This window comes from Pseudopodoces humilis, chromosome 2 (genome assembly GCF_049639895.1).
Source record: "Pseudopodoces humilis isolate 2021_Gansu_Grassland_sample_001 chromosome 2, ASM4963989v1, whole genome shotgun sequence".
NCBI classification, from domain to species: Eukaryota; Metazoa; Chordata; class Aves; order Passeriformes; family Paridae; genus Pseudopodoces; species Pseudopodoces humilis.
The window spans coordinates 87459671-87472543 of record NC_142201.1 but is presented as its reverse complement, the minus strand read 5'-3'; the positions used below and the strand labels follow the sequence as shown (position 1 = coordinate 87472543).

At 44.3% G+C, this 12873-nt stretch overlaps 1 long non-coding RNA gene across 1 annotated transcript; it reads left to right on the top strand.

Moving 5' to 3' along the window:
* Window positions 1-1837: 1837 nt before the first annotated feature.
* LOC148184906 (uncharacterized) lies at window positions 1838-4226 on the top strand. Its single transcript, XR_015771942.1, has 2 exons — window positions 1838-1954; window positions 3444-4226. It is a non-coding gene; the product is annotated as an uncharacterized LOC148184906 (long non-coding RNA).
* The last annotated feature ends 8647 nt before the right edge of the window (window positions 4227-12873 follow it).

Genomic DNA, 12873 nt, shown 5'->3' with positions numbered 1-12873 from the left:
CTTTCAACCCAAATCGTTCTGTGATCCATAAGGAAAAAAAGCAAACAAACCCAACCCTCAAAGAAAACTCCATAAATATTTCCAATATCAACCCCCAACCCCACCCTGGGGTGTGGGGCTTTGTTCAGTGACTTCCTTGTGCATAAAGCACCATATAAAATAAGATTAATGACAAATTAAAATCCATTTAGTTTTCAATCCAATAACACTAGGGACAGATGGTCAATGAGAAACAGGAATTCATTTAGTTTTGTGAACCTGGCAGTGTTTGTACAGAGATCTTTTACTGTGTTTTTGTAGTAGCACAGAAAACATGGTAAAGGATTCCATCGTGTATCATTCCATCATACATTGCCTTTTGATTTTCCTGGAGGCCGTGAAAAGCCCCACTGCTGGCTTTTGTGCTCTGCAGGGAGTGTGTGGATGGCTTAGGAATTCACTGTTGGCTGCATCACTCCGTACCATAGTTGAGATACACTCAGACTCAGTCTTTGTGATGCCTTCACGGCTCATACATTTGGTCAAAGGCGCTTTCTGTGTCTGCAGGTGCTGAGAAAGTTTGGAATGTTTAGTTCATGATTAATTATGTCATTACACATTTTTATTTTTTTTTGAGAAACTAAATAATTTAATGAGTAAAACATATTAGTAAGCTAAGAAGAATGAATGTTGTTCAATAGCAGTGTAAATCCATCCTATTCTAAGCTGTTTTAATCCCTCTTTCAAGTGTTCCTCACGTTGGAGTGCTCGTTCTTCCTCCCTTCTCTTCACCAGACAGTGGACACAATGGTTCAGGAGTGGAATGGGGTTTTCCCCTTTCCAGCAGCACTGAACTGAGGTGCTGGACTCAGGTAGGCTGAGATCACTGTAACACACATGTCCTAAAGGGGTGATTTGCCTGTTCAGAAGAGGGACTTCTCAGCTAGCTGTTGCTAGAAAGTGAGGGCCTGTTTCTCTTCAAAACCCCAAAATTCCAACTTACAAGTTTCAATTGCTCTGCTTCCAGCCTCTGCAGAGCTGCGAAACAATGGACCACATGGAAAAAACCCCAAAGCCTCAAGTATTTTTATGCTGGCTTAGTTTTGTGATCTGGCACACCATGGGCTCAGCCAAGCACCAGTGAAGAGATACAGCATGAGGATTTGGCTGGATCTCAGGCTGCTTATTTTGCAGGGATGAACTATCTCCCTTCCCAGCTCCCCATCTTCTCCAGTTACTTCCTACCTGACAGAGCAGGGGTCCCTCAAGTGAATTAATAAAGATCCTATTGCTTTCTCCTGCTGCAGAACAGCTTTCTGGCATGCTAGGCAATGAACCTGTCTGAAAATATATTACAGAGTTAACCTGCAATGAAAAAAAAAAATATTGCCACTGCAGCTCTGCCAGAGCATCCTGACCCTGCTCTAGCAGCTCTTCCTCCCTGTAGCTACTCAAATGGCTACGTAGGTGAGAAGGAAGAAGATAATTAAATAAAACCCTACCTAAATGCCACCTCTGTCAAGTGGGTATCTCGCAAAAAAACCCTTTGGAAAATTATCATTGTTTACTATATTTGCTTCACTGGTAAAGATAATGTATTCTGCAACAGGCAGAAAAAATCTACAGCCTATGTGTCATAAAGCACTTTGGTATTTTTTATTACTATGATTCATCTTCTTCTGGAGGAGAAGGACAAACAAGAACCAAAGTTCTAGGGTTTTATCAGGGGTTTGTGCTTCAACAGACTTTTGATCCAAAGCAATAATACAACTGGTTGTAGGAAGATCAAAATTCAAATAAAATAGTTAATCATTTTTGTTTATTTATTGACCATTTCTCAGTTCTGTCACCTGGGGTGTTGCACAAGACTTCTGTGCAAGTATAAATGCAGGGAGGTGAGATGCCCTTCCCAAACCACAGCCCTGCACTGGAGGAATTGCCCTCAGCTCTCCCCAGCCCTGCAGCTGCCATCAAGGTAAGAGGCACACTCTGCACAGAGAACTGGAAGGGTTTCTTGGGCAGCTGCAGGGAAATGCAGGGGAAGGGAAGGAGGCTTTAGTGTTGGGCTGAGAGCTGCAGCACAGCCGTGAGGGTGTGCTGTCTGCATGTGCAGAGCCTGAACCCATCTTGCAGGGCATGAGGAGGAGATGGCTGCTGCAGGACAAACAAACCTTGCCAAGGGAGAGGGTGCAGGGGGCCAGTGGTGCACCATTGTGAGGGGTGAAAGTGAAGATATTCTACAAATTTATCTTGGTCATGGGATCCTTATGTTGTATCAGCAAATCGGGTCATTATTCATACTTTTTCTACAGGTAGAAAGTAATTATAGTAGTGCTTAATCAATCAGTGAGTCCGAGTTAAGGTCCCCTCAGGTTCCATATATGCTTTCATAACTGTAAAAAAATACATGTTCTTAATAACATAGAGGATGTGGGGGTTTTTTTCTATAAAAGTGAGGTTTAAGTGATTCAGGTTTTTAAATTATAATGTACATGTCCTGCAGTATTACTAGGGCTTTTAATCTTACTGGGCATATCTGTCTTTTCCCATCCCTTCTCAGAACCAGCTAGAGGAGTGGCTTTTTTGGTCCCATTTGTTTGCCCTGAAATGTAAATCTTTGCTTCAGTAACTGCTACATGATTTAGAGAGGGAGCTGTTATCATAAACGGCCACTCATTACTATTCCTGCAGCTGCTACTAATAAAGATTGTGGCTTTTTAACTGAACACAGATGACTGTGGGGAATTAGATATGTGTGTTGGTAGTAGTGTTAGGAAAAGACGTTTAAAACCTGAAATTTAGTCTGAGTTAAAGGGTTGATGCTTACAACTTGATTGCTTCTCAGTGTATGTCAAGAGAAGGAACCTTTTGATTTCAGTAAAATTCCATATAAAAAGAGAAATAAGGTGTTTCAGTGAATTTAAAGTTCATTTCTGCCCTTTAAAATAGGGGTTTTCCCCACAATTTTAAATAAAAAAATTCACTTTCTTTTAGAAATTAATTTCATGTCTCACTACTTTTATATTCCATTCTATGTGGCTCAAGAAACCTACTCCAAACAATGAGTGCCAGTTTCTATTATATTTATTAATATTCTAATATTTCTTAACTGCAGTGTCAATTATCAACAGAAAGGTTTATCACTAGTTGTGTATTTTATTTTGTTATTATTTAGGGTATACCGATAGGATGATACACAAAATGCTCAGGTATCCCTCGCAGGTATACGTATTAAATGAAACTAGACTATTGTGGTGTACAAATCTCATTTTACTTTTTTCCTCCAAATCGAAATTTCTATGTCATGTCCTCACTCTTGCATAGCTGGTGCAATTTTTATCTTCTGCTAAAATTGTTTTACATTTCCTTTTCACCTTTTGTCTTCTCTGGTTTCCAGCATTTCTTGTCTGGTATGTAAAGACCTCTTACAGTCATTGCGTGTTTTCTGTTTTCATTTTCTGTAGGCTGCCATCCAACTCCTACAGCAGAAAATCCAAACCACAGAAACCCTGCTGAGATGGGAAAAATCATTGTTTATGAGCATGCTAACTTCAAGGGTATGTCCAAAGAATTCCACACCAACATTGCCAACCTAAAAGATGCAGATTGGAATGATTGTATCTCCTCAGTGAGAGTAATCGGCCATCCTTGGGTGGCTTATCAGCATGCAGACTATAAAGGACAGTTACTGGTACTGGAGGAGGGCGATCATGACTTCGTTGGTAAAAAGATGAATGATAGGATCAGCTCTCTGCAGGTGATCACTGAAAATCTGCACAATCCTGAGATCACTCTCTACGAACATGCTGATTATCAAGGGAGGAGCAGAGTAATAAGAGAAGCAACCAATCTGTCTAGGGGACATGACAATGACACCACATCTTCACACAAAGTCCAGAGAGGTGTCTGGCTGCTGTGCGAAAAAGGTGATGGAAGTGGATTTCAATACATTGCACGAGAACATGAGCACCTTCCAAATTACAAGGCCATCAAGTTCAACGACAAGCTTTCCTTCCTGCGTCCCCTGCGCCCTGGCTGTGGCTGTTAGAACGCAGATCCTGCAGCGCTGAGAAAAGATGCAGCCCTAGCAAGAAATTTGAGAACTCGTTCTCTCCCTCTGCTTTTGTCACTTTTCCCCCAGCATTACAGGACCACTGAAAGTGAGAGCTCTCCTGCCCCACAAATGGCCTCTGTCATTGTCTGTAATCCATTTTGTGTTGGTGCCAATAAAGAATCTTTTGCAATCAGCAGTGGGTTTGTTTTATGCACTGTTTAGTGTAGGTGAAAATTTAGCTTTCATGGAGAGATGTTTCTGTGTATCCTGAGAATATTTTGTGCAGTCACTTGCAGCCATTTTTCATTAATCTCTCCTGTAGAATTTTATCTCCTTCCAGTTTCACTGGTCAGAAACATTGCGACCAGACTAAAGAGCTTGGTAAGCATTTTGATTATTGCTGTGCTGCTGGGCCAACTCTCACCTGTAGCCTGTATTTAACTGCCCCATGAATTATTGTATCTCAAGGCACTGATCATAGAATTCTAGAATCCTACAAAGTCTGAGGTTTGGAGGTGCCTTAAAGATAATCTCATTCCAACCTTCCTGCCATGGGCAGTGACACCTTCCACTAGACCAGGTTGCTCATAGTCCCATCCAACCTGGCCTTGAATGCTTCCAGGGTCAAGAAATCCACAACCTCTCTAAACAAGCTGTTTCAGTGCCTCATCACCTTCACAGTAAAGAACTTTTTCATAACATCTAATTTAAGTCTCTGCTCTTTTGACTCAAAACCATTCCATCCTCATCCTATTACTAGTTGCCCACTTAAAAAACTGCTTCTACTCTTTCTTATAAGCTCCCTTCAAGAACTGGAAGGCTGCAATGAGGTCTCCCTGGAGCCTTCTCTTTTCTGGGATGAACAACCCCAGATGTTTTAGCCATGTCTTCATAGGAGAGGTGCTCGCACCCCATGACCCTCTCCCAGTCTGTGCTCATGTCTGGGATTGCCCTGACCCAGGTGCAGCACCTAACACTTGGGCTTGTTGAACTTCATGAGGTAAGTATGGAATCACTTCTCAAGTTCATCCAGGTCCCTCTGGATGGAATCCCATCCTTTTGTTGTGTCAGCTGCACCCCTCAGCTTTGTGCCACTGTGGTGTCATTGATAAAGATCTTAAAAAGCACTGGTCCCAGAACAGAGCCCTGATGGACACCAGTTATCACTGGTCTCCTTCTGGACATAGAGCCACTGACCACAGCACTCTGGCTGTGTGGCTATTTCCCAAGTAGTCCGCCCTTCAAACCTGTGTATCTCAGTTTGGAGATAAGGATGCCATGTGGGACCATGTCAAAGTTCTTAAGGAAGTATGTGAGTGACTTTGGTTGGTTTCCCTTGTTGATGGCTGCAATCCCTCCATCACAGATGGCCACCAGATTGGTCAGGCATAATCTGCCCTTAGTAAAGCCATGCTGGCTGTCTTGGATCACCTTCTTGTCTTGCATGTGCCTTAGAATTGCTTCCATGGGGATCTGCTCCGTGATCTTCATGGACATAAAGGTGAGGCTCACTGGTCTGTAGTTCCCCAGAATCTTCCTTTCTCCCCTTTTTAAAAATAAGAATAATGTTTCCCTTCTTCCATTCACCAAGGATTTTACCTGAAGGCCATGAATTTTCAAATATGATGGAGAGTGGCTTGGCAACAACACCAGCCAGTTCCCTCAGGACCCTGGGATGCATGTCATCCAGTCCCATAGACTTGTGTCTGTTCAGCTTCATCAAGTGGTCTCAAACCTGCTCTTCACTTACAGTGGGAGGGACTTTGCTCCCCCAGTCACTACCTGCAGCTTCAGTGACTCCAGAGACAAGAGAAGCCATGAATCCAGTGAAGACTGAGGCAAGGAACACATTGAGTACCTCAGCCTTCTCCACATCCATTGCCACCAGTTCTTCCTTCTTGTTTATTGGCGGGGAGTGGGGGTTACGCTCTACTTGGCCTTTATTTTCTGCCCAGTGTTCTTGCAGAAGCCCTGGTGTGTCAGCCCACACAGGCAGGCAGCTGGGGCAACTACAGGCTTGTGGCTAGAACACAGAGTAAGGTTATTTCCAGTTCCATTGGCTTGTGAACACCCAAACTATACAGACCAGTTACTCTGGTGCTTGAGGAGGGAGAACACAGTTTTGCTGGTGAAAGATGAAGGGTAAGATCGGCTCTCTGCAGCTGATTGCTGAAAATCTGCACAATAAGCACATGAAGCCCAGAACATGCTGTGCTATCAACTGCTGGGCTTTGAAATAAACACTGCAGGCTGTGCTGACATGTCAGCCACTCGTGCTCCTCTGCTAGGCTCAGGTGGGCAGATGAAGTGGGGATAGCACAAAATCCAGGTGTTTTGGGGCACTTCTTAGTGCTTTGCAGCCAGTTTCAGGTTTCCTTGCTCTGTTCACCAAAGTGGGATTTCCAAATTCAATTCCAAGAGCATTTGGCATTCTACCTGCACTAGAACATGTGTTTTATAGAGGCAAGTCAACTGCCAAATGTCACCTTATGCCCAAAACAGTTTGTGGAAGAAATGATTTTGGAAGTCTTATTGAAGTGCCTTGGTTGTATCTGAGAGATCCCTTTCAGAATCTTATGATTCTGCATGATAATGATGTTACATAGACACTGTTAATAGGAGAGTGGTAATTTTGGATGTCTGTAATTATATTTCCTAGGACATACACTTAATGATATTTCCTTTTTGAAAACCACCATTTCTTAGAGAGGAAAGAAGATATACTCTTATTTTCTTGGCATACGTAACTGAGAAGTTCCTTACAGCCGGGAGGTTTCTGACGCAGATACCTCTGAGTTCTCCCTCTGTTTCTCTTGAGCAAAGAAAATATTACATTGCTTCCCAAAGCTGCTGTTACTCTGATTTTAATCAGTTGACGTTCCTGTCTGGCTCTGTCTCTCCTGGTCACCAGAGAGGGGATTTTCTTCTCTTTGGGGATTGTGAGGAGGTGGTCTAGCTGCACTTGGGGTGCAGTGCAGTGCAGTGCAGACCAGCTGGCAGTTTCTACACTGCTCAGATAGCAGTACCCTTGGAACCATGTTCTCTGGTCATCCTCACCCCTCACCCTTGTGGCAGATTTTAGGAGGCTCTCAGAAGGATACATCACCAACCACAGCATTCCCTACTGTACTCAAATGCTGTTTATCCCTATAAAAGCTCACTGTGCAATACTCTTGCCCAGTAAACTCTAAAGCATTGACACCTCAGTCTGCCTGCCAACCCAGAAATAAACATTATCTGGAGGTCCCAAACCCTGCTAAACTAGACATGATATTAAAAGAGTAAAATTAACAGTCAGCAAAAAATCTTCACAGAGGGGATTATTGATCCCCAGTGCAAATGGACCTCTGAAGAGAATGCAGCGCAAGGAAGGCTTGTAACAAGTGGTTTTCCAAAAGGAGATATCTAGATGAGAAAGCTTAGACACTATGGCTGTAACAGAGAGGTGATATGTGCACAGACTCAGCTTTTCTTGGCTTGATCAGAAACATCCTCAGAACAGGTTCAGGCGTGTTTGGGTAAACTCGGAATATAAAATGTGGGCATAAACTCAGATCTTGTATGCCCAGTAAAAGGTGATGTTACACATTAACCACTTATGTAATTTCTTAATGATGCCTTTGTTTCCGTATTTGAAGGCTCTGGTGCAGCTCCTTTGGATCAGCTTTGTGAATGAGCCACTGTGACTCTTCACCTGTGGTGCAGCTCCATCGCCCAAGCACCCACCATCAGAGGAGTGGAGGGAAACGAACAGGCAGGATATTCTCTGCACATGCCTTAATCTGTGTTTTTTTGGCTAGATGACTTTACAGTCACTTGGAGAAACTCAAGTTCTTTTCCAAGTACAGAATTCTCAAACTTGCTGTTTGCAAGCTAGCAAGTTTTTACTGTGGCTTTCTTTCCTACTCATTTCATCCAGTACTGGAATTCCCACAGCATGAATTTACAGCATCTTTTAATGTATCCAACACTGAAAAGCCATTGTGGGAAGCAGGGCTGAAGCAATTTCTTTTTTATTCACATATGCTTCTTCAAACACATCTTCCCTTAACCCAACAACAGAGCTGCCCCACTTTCAATTCAGCTGCTGATTCTTCCTTTAATTTTTTCTTGGTTTTCTTTGTCAGAGTATTCCTCCCCCTCACACTGCTGTGTTTTCTTGGCAGTGCCTTATTGACTGTGTTAATCAGAGCAAAACTACAGCAAAGCTTAAATGAGATTCTCCATCCTTGTAAATCAAATCTCAAAAGATGCAAAGCATGTTGCTGACAAAAGCAGTAGTGAGAGACTTTCCTTCAGAGATCTGTAGAGGTCATCAGGAAAATAGATGTGACACAGTGAAATGTGTGCATCTGGTTGTTCCTATAAGGAATTCCCTTCCTTGGAGCAAACTTGGTTTTGTCATTTACATGGTCCCAAAGCCCAGTCTGCTGAACAGTGTCCTCATCAAATCTATTGATCTATCAAATGTTTCCAGTTTAGAAAGAAGGAAGTTGTGGGGGACCATGTCAAAGGCCTTGCAGAAATCCAGGTAGATGACATCTGTAGCCCTTCCCTTTTCCAGTGGAGTAGTCACTCCATTGTAGGGCCAGTAGGTTATTTGGACTGGACTTTGCTAAAGCTGTGCTGTCTGTCTCAAGTCACTTCCCTGTCTTTCATGTGCCTACAAATACAAACACAGAAAGAGCTAACAAGCAGGAAGCAGTTTGAGTTACTTAATTGTTAACACACCTCCTTGCTGAATCACCATAACTGAGCAAGTCAATGGTTAAATGAGTAGGTGAATACTCTGATAAAAGATAAGAAATCTTTATAGATCTCTCCTCCCTTGAGGAAGTACCATCTCTTGGAGCAGTGTGCTGCTGGCACCTAATTGCCTGTGCTGTCGTGCACACAGTGAGTACATGATAAACCTTATCAGGATCAATGGAAACCATGAACAAATGGTGATCCCCAAGGGTCCATACTGCCACCAGTGCTATTAAATATCTTCTTTGATGTCATAGACATGGGTTCAGGTGCACCCTCAGCAAGTTTGCAGATGACACCAGGCTGAGTGGTGTGTTGCTATGCTGGAAGGAAGCGACTGTTAAGAGGGACCTTGAGAAGCTTGAGAAACGGCTGGATGTGAACCCCATAAATTTCAGCAAGGCTGAGTGCAAGACCCTGAAACTGGATGTCAGAGCAATCACCAGGAGCAGTGTAGGCTGAGGAATGAGTAGGCTGAGGGCAGCCTGTGGAGAAGGAACTGAGAACACCAGTGGATGAAAAACTGGACATGACCTGACACTTGCCACCTAGAAAGCCAGCTGTATCCTGGGCTGAATTAAGTATAGTTTGCGGGATGAGGGAGATGGGTTTTCCCTTCTAATCTGCTGTGGTGAGACTCTACCTGGAGTACTGCATGCAGCTGTGGGGTTTCCTGAACAAGAGAGACACAGACCGGTTACAGCAGGTCTAGAGGTGGACCATGAAAATGATCAGAGGGCTGGAGAATGTCCTACAAAGAAGGGCTTGGATAGAGATACTTGGAGTTGTTCAGCCTAGAGAAGACAATGCTTCTGGGAAACCTTATTGTGGTGTTTCAAAATATAAAGAGGTTTATAAGAAAGGCAGAGAGAGAGACTTTTTACTATGGCTTCCCAAGCTGAAGGAGTGTAGGTTTAGGCTAGACATTAGGAAGAAATTCTTCATTGTGAAGGTGGTGAGGCACTGGAAAAGGTTGCCTAGAAAAGATGTGGGTGCTCCATCCTTTGATCTGCCCCCTTAGTCAGTTTGTAGGCAGCACCAGCTTGGGTGTGAGTGTTGTGTGCTGGAGGGTAAGAAGGCTCTGCAGAGGGACCAATGGGCTGAGGCTGATAGTATGAAGTTCAACAAGACCAAGGGCTGAGTCCTGTCCTGAGGTCACAAAAACCCCACACATGGTAGACAGCACCTGAACATGAGCCAGCAGTGTCCAGGTGGCCAAGAAGGCCAATGGCACCTGGCCTGTGTCAGCAATGGTGTGGCCAGCAGGAGCAGGGCAGGGACTGTACCCCTGTACTTGGCACTGGTGTGGCCACACCTCAAGTGCTGTGTCCAGTTCTGGGCCCTTCACTCTAAGAAAGAAGTGGAGGAGCTGGAGTGAGCCCAGAGAAGGGAAATGAGCTGTTGAAGGCTCTGGAGCACAGGTCTGATAAGGCGTGGCCAAAGGAGCTGGGGTTGTTCCAATTAATGTGTTCTAATTACTGTGGTTCAGACAGCTTCTGAAGGAGGACAAACATGAAGCCAAGTTCTAAGGTTATCAAGTCAATCACACTTCAATGGACTTCTGAACCAGAGCACTGAGATGTCTGGTTGTAGGACATCAAAACCAAGATAGAGTATTAAATGATTTTTCATCCCTGAGCATGATATCAACCATTCCCAGTTCCTTGGAATTGGGTATTTTGCACTTTCACTTCTGTGCAAGTATAAATGCAGGGAGGTGAGATGCCCTTCCCAAACCACAGCCCTGCACTGGAGGAATTGCCCTCAGCTCTCCCCAGCCCTGCAGCTGCCATCAAGGTAAGAGGCACACTCTGCACAGAGAACTGGAAGGGTTTCTTGGGCAGCTGCAGGGAAATGCAGGGGAAGGGAAGGAGGCTTTAGTGTTGGGCTGAGAGCTGCAGCACAGCCGTGAGGGTGTGCTGTCTGCATGTGCAGAGCCTGAACCCATCTTGCAGGGCATGAGGAGGAGATGGCTGCTGCAGGACAAACAAACCTTGCCAAGGGAGAGGGTGCAGGGGGCCAGTGGTGCACCATTGTGAGGGGTGAACGTGGGAGTATTTGACAGCATACTCTGGGGGATATCTGTAAACCAACACATATATCTAGTTAAAACTAAGTAGTTATGGGTACATATCTCAATTTATATCCTCTTACAAATGAAAATATTCATGTCATGTCCTCACTCCTTTCCAGCTGCTGCTATAGTTATTCTTTGTTATAAATATGTTGATCTTCCCTTCTTTCTTTTTTCTTCCTCCACACTCTCCATCATTTTGTGTCTGGTGTGTACAGGCTTCTTACAAGCGTTGCTTGTTTGCTGTCTTCCTTTTGTGCAGGCTGTCTTCCAGCTCCTTTAGCAAGGAATCCAAACTCCAGAAGTCCTACTGAGATGGGAAAAATCATCATTTATGAGCTTGTCAACTTCCAGGGATTGTCCAAAGAATTCTCCACTGACATCTCCATTCTAAAGGATGCAGATTGGAATGATATTGTCTCCTCAGAGAAAGTAATTGGCCAGCCCTGGCGGTTTATGAGCATGAGAATTATGGAGGCTGACTTCTGGTATTTGAGGAAGGAGAACATAACTTTGTTAGCAGAGATATGAATGACAAGATCAGTTCTCTGCAGCTGATCACAGAGGACCTGTACAATCCCCAGATCGTTCTCTATGAACATGTTGATTATCAAGGGAAGAGCAGAATAATAAGATAAGCAACTGATCTGGCTGCAGGACATGACAATGACATCATGTCTTCTTATAAAGTGCAGAGAGGTGTCTGGCTGCTGTGTGAGCACAGTGATGGAAGTGGAATTCAATACATTGCACGAGAGCAGAAACACCTTCCAAATTACAAGGCAATCAATTTCAATGACAAGCTTTCCTTCCTGTGTCCCCTTCGCCCTGGCTGTGGCTGTAAGAATGCAGATCCTGCAGCCCTGAGAAAAGATGTAGCCTCAGCAAGAAACTTGAGACCTAGATCTCCTCCTCTGCTTGTGCTGCCTTTCCCCCCAGTGTCACAGGACTACTGAATGTGAGTGCTCTCTGCCGTGCTGCACTGCAGATCTGTGCTTCTCTATCCTGCCTTGCACTCTTCTCCCACCCCAGAAATGCAAGAATCATCACTCTTGATCATATGAAAGAGTGTCCAAGCTAGAAGGCATGCCAGGTGTGTGAAACCTATTGTACTCCCAGGTGGCATTCCAGAGTCCTTGGCTATGGAATGTAGAAGCATTGCATGTTGTTTCTGTAGCTAAGTGAAACAGAAGATGTTAGAACAGAACCAGCACCACTTCCTTTGTAATTTGCTTCACAATGCCCTTGTGGTACTGTGGCACCTGCCATTATCTGTGATCCATTCTGTGTCAGTGCCATTAAAGAATCTTTATAAAAATAATAAACATAATAAACAGAATGTTTTCATTCATTCAAATCCTTTAATCCTAATGGTAAAACCTGTCTTTTTTTTTTTTTTAACTTGTAATGTCTTGAAAAGGGATGAGGAATGACAAGGTATTTCAGGAACTGGTTAGCCATGCACAAATTTACCTGTACGAGCAGGGTCTCAGCCCTCCTCCATCACTGCCTAATGACAGCTGCACGCCCTGAGCTGTGCTTTGTGACAGCTGTCCCATGGCAGCTCTGCGCTGCAGTGTTTATCTCCCTCTGTGCTGACCTCCTGTTTGCCCTGATTTCCTTGCACTGCTCGCTGGGCAGGTCAGACAGGAGCTGCCCTTGGCCTTTTTGAAGCTCATGGGGTGCCCATGGTGCCAGTGCTGCAGCTTGTCCAGGCCCCTCTGACAGCTAAAGCTGTGTTACCTGTGGTGACACTCGCTGCCTCTATCAGCTCCCTGTGCCTTCCTGCAGCCTCTCTGCTCCTGTTCTCACCCACCAACACAGCTGTGGCCACTCTCCCAACACTTCCTGTTCCCTCAGCCCCTTGCAGGAAATATTCCAGAGCTGCACAGTAACAAACCCTCCTGTTCAACACTGCTATCTCCACCCTGGCATCATAACCAGCATGGGAAATTCTCCCCATTCTCTGTCCTGCCATGAGCAACAGCTTGAAGTAGAAAACCCTCAAGGTTCCTTC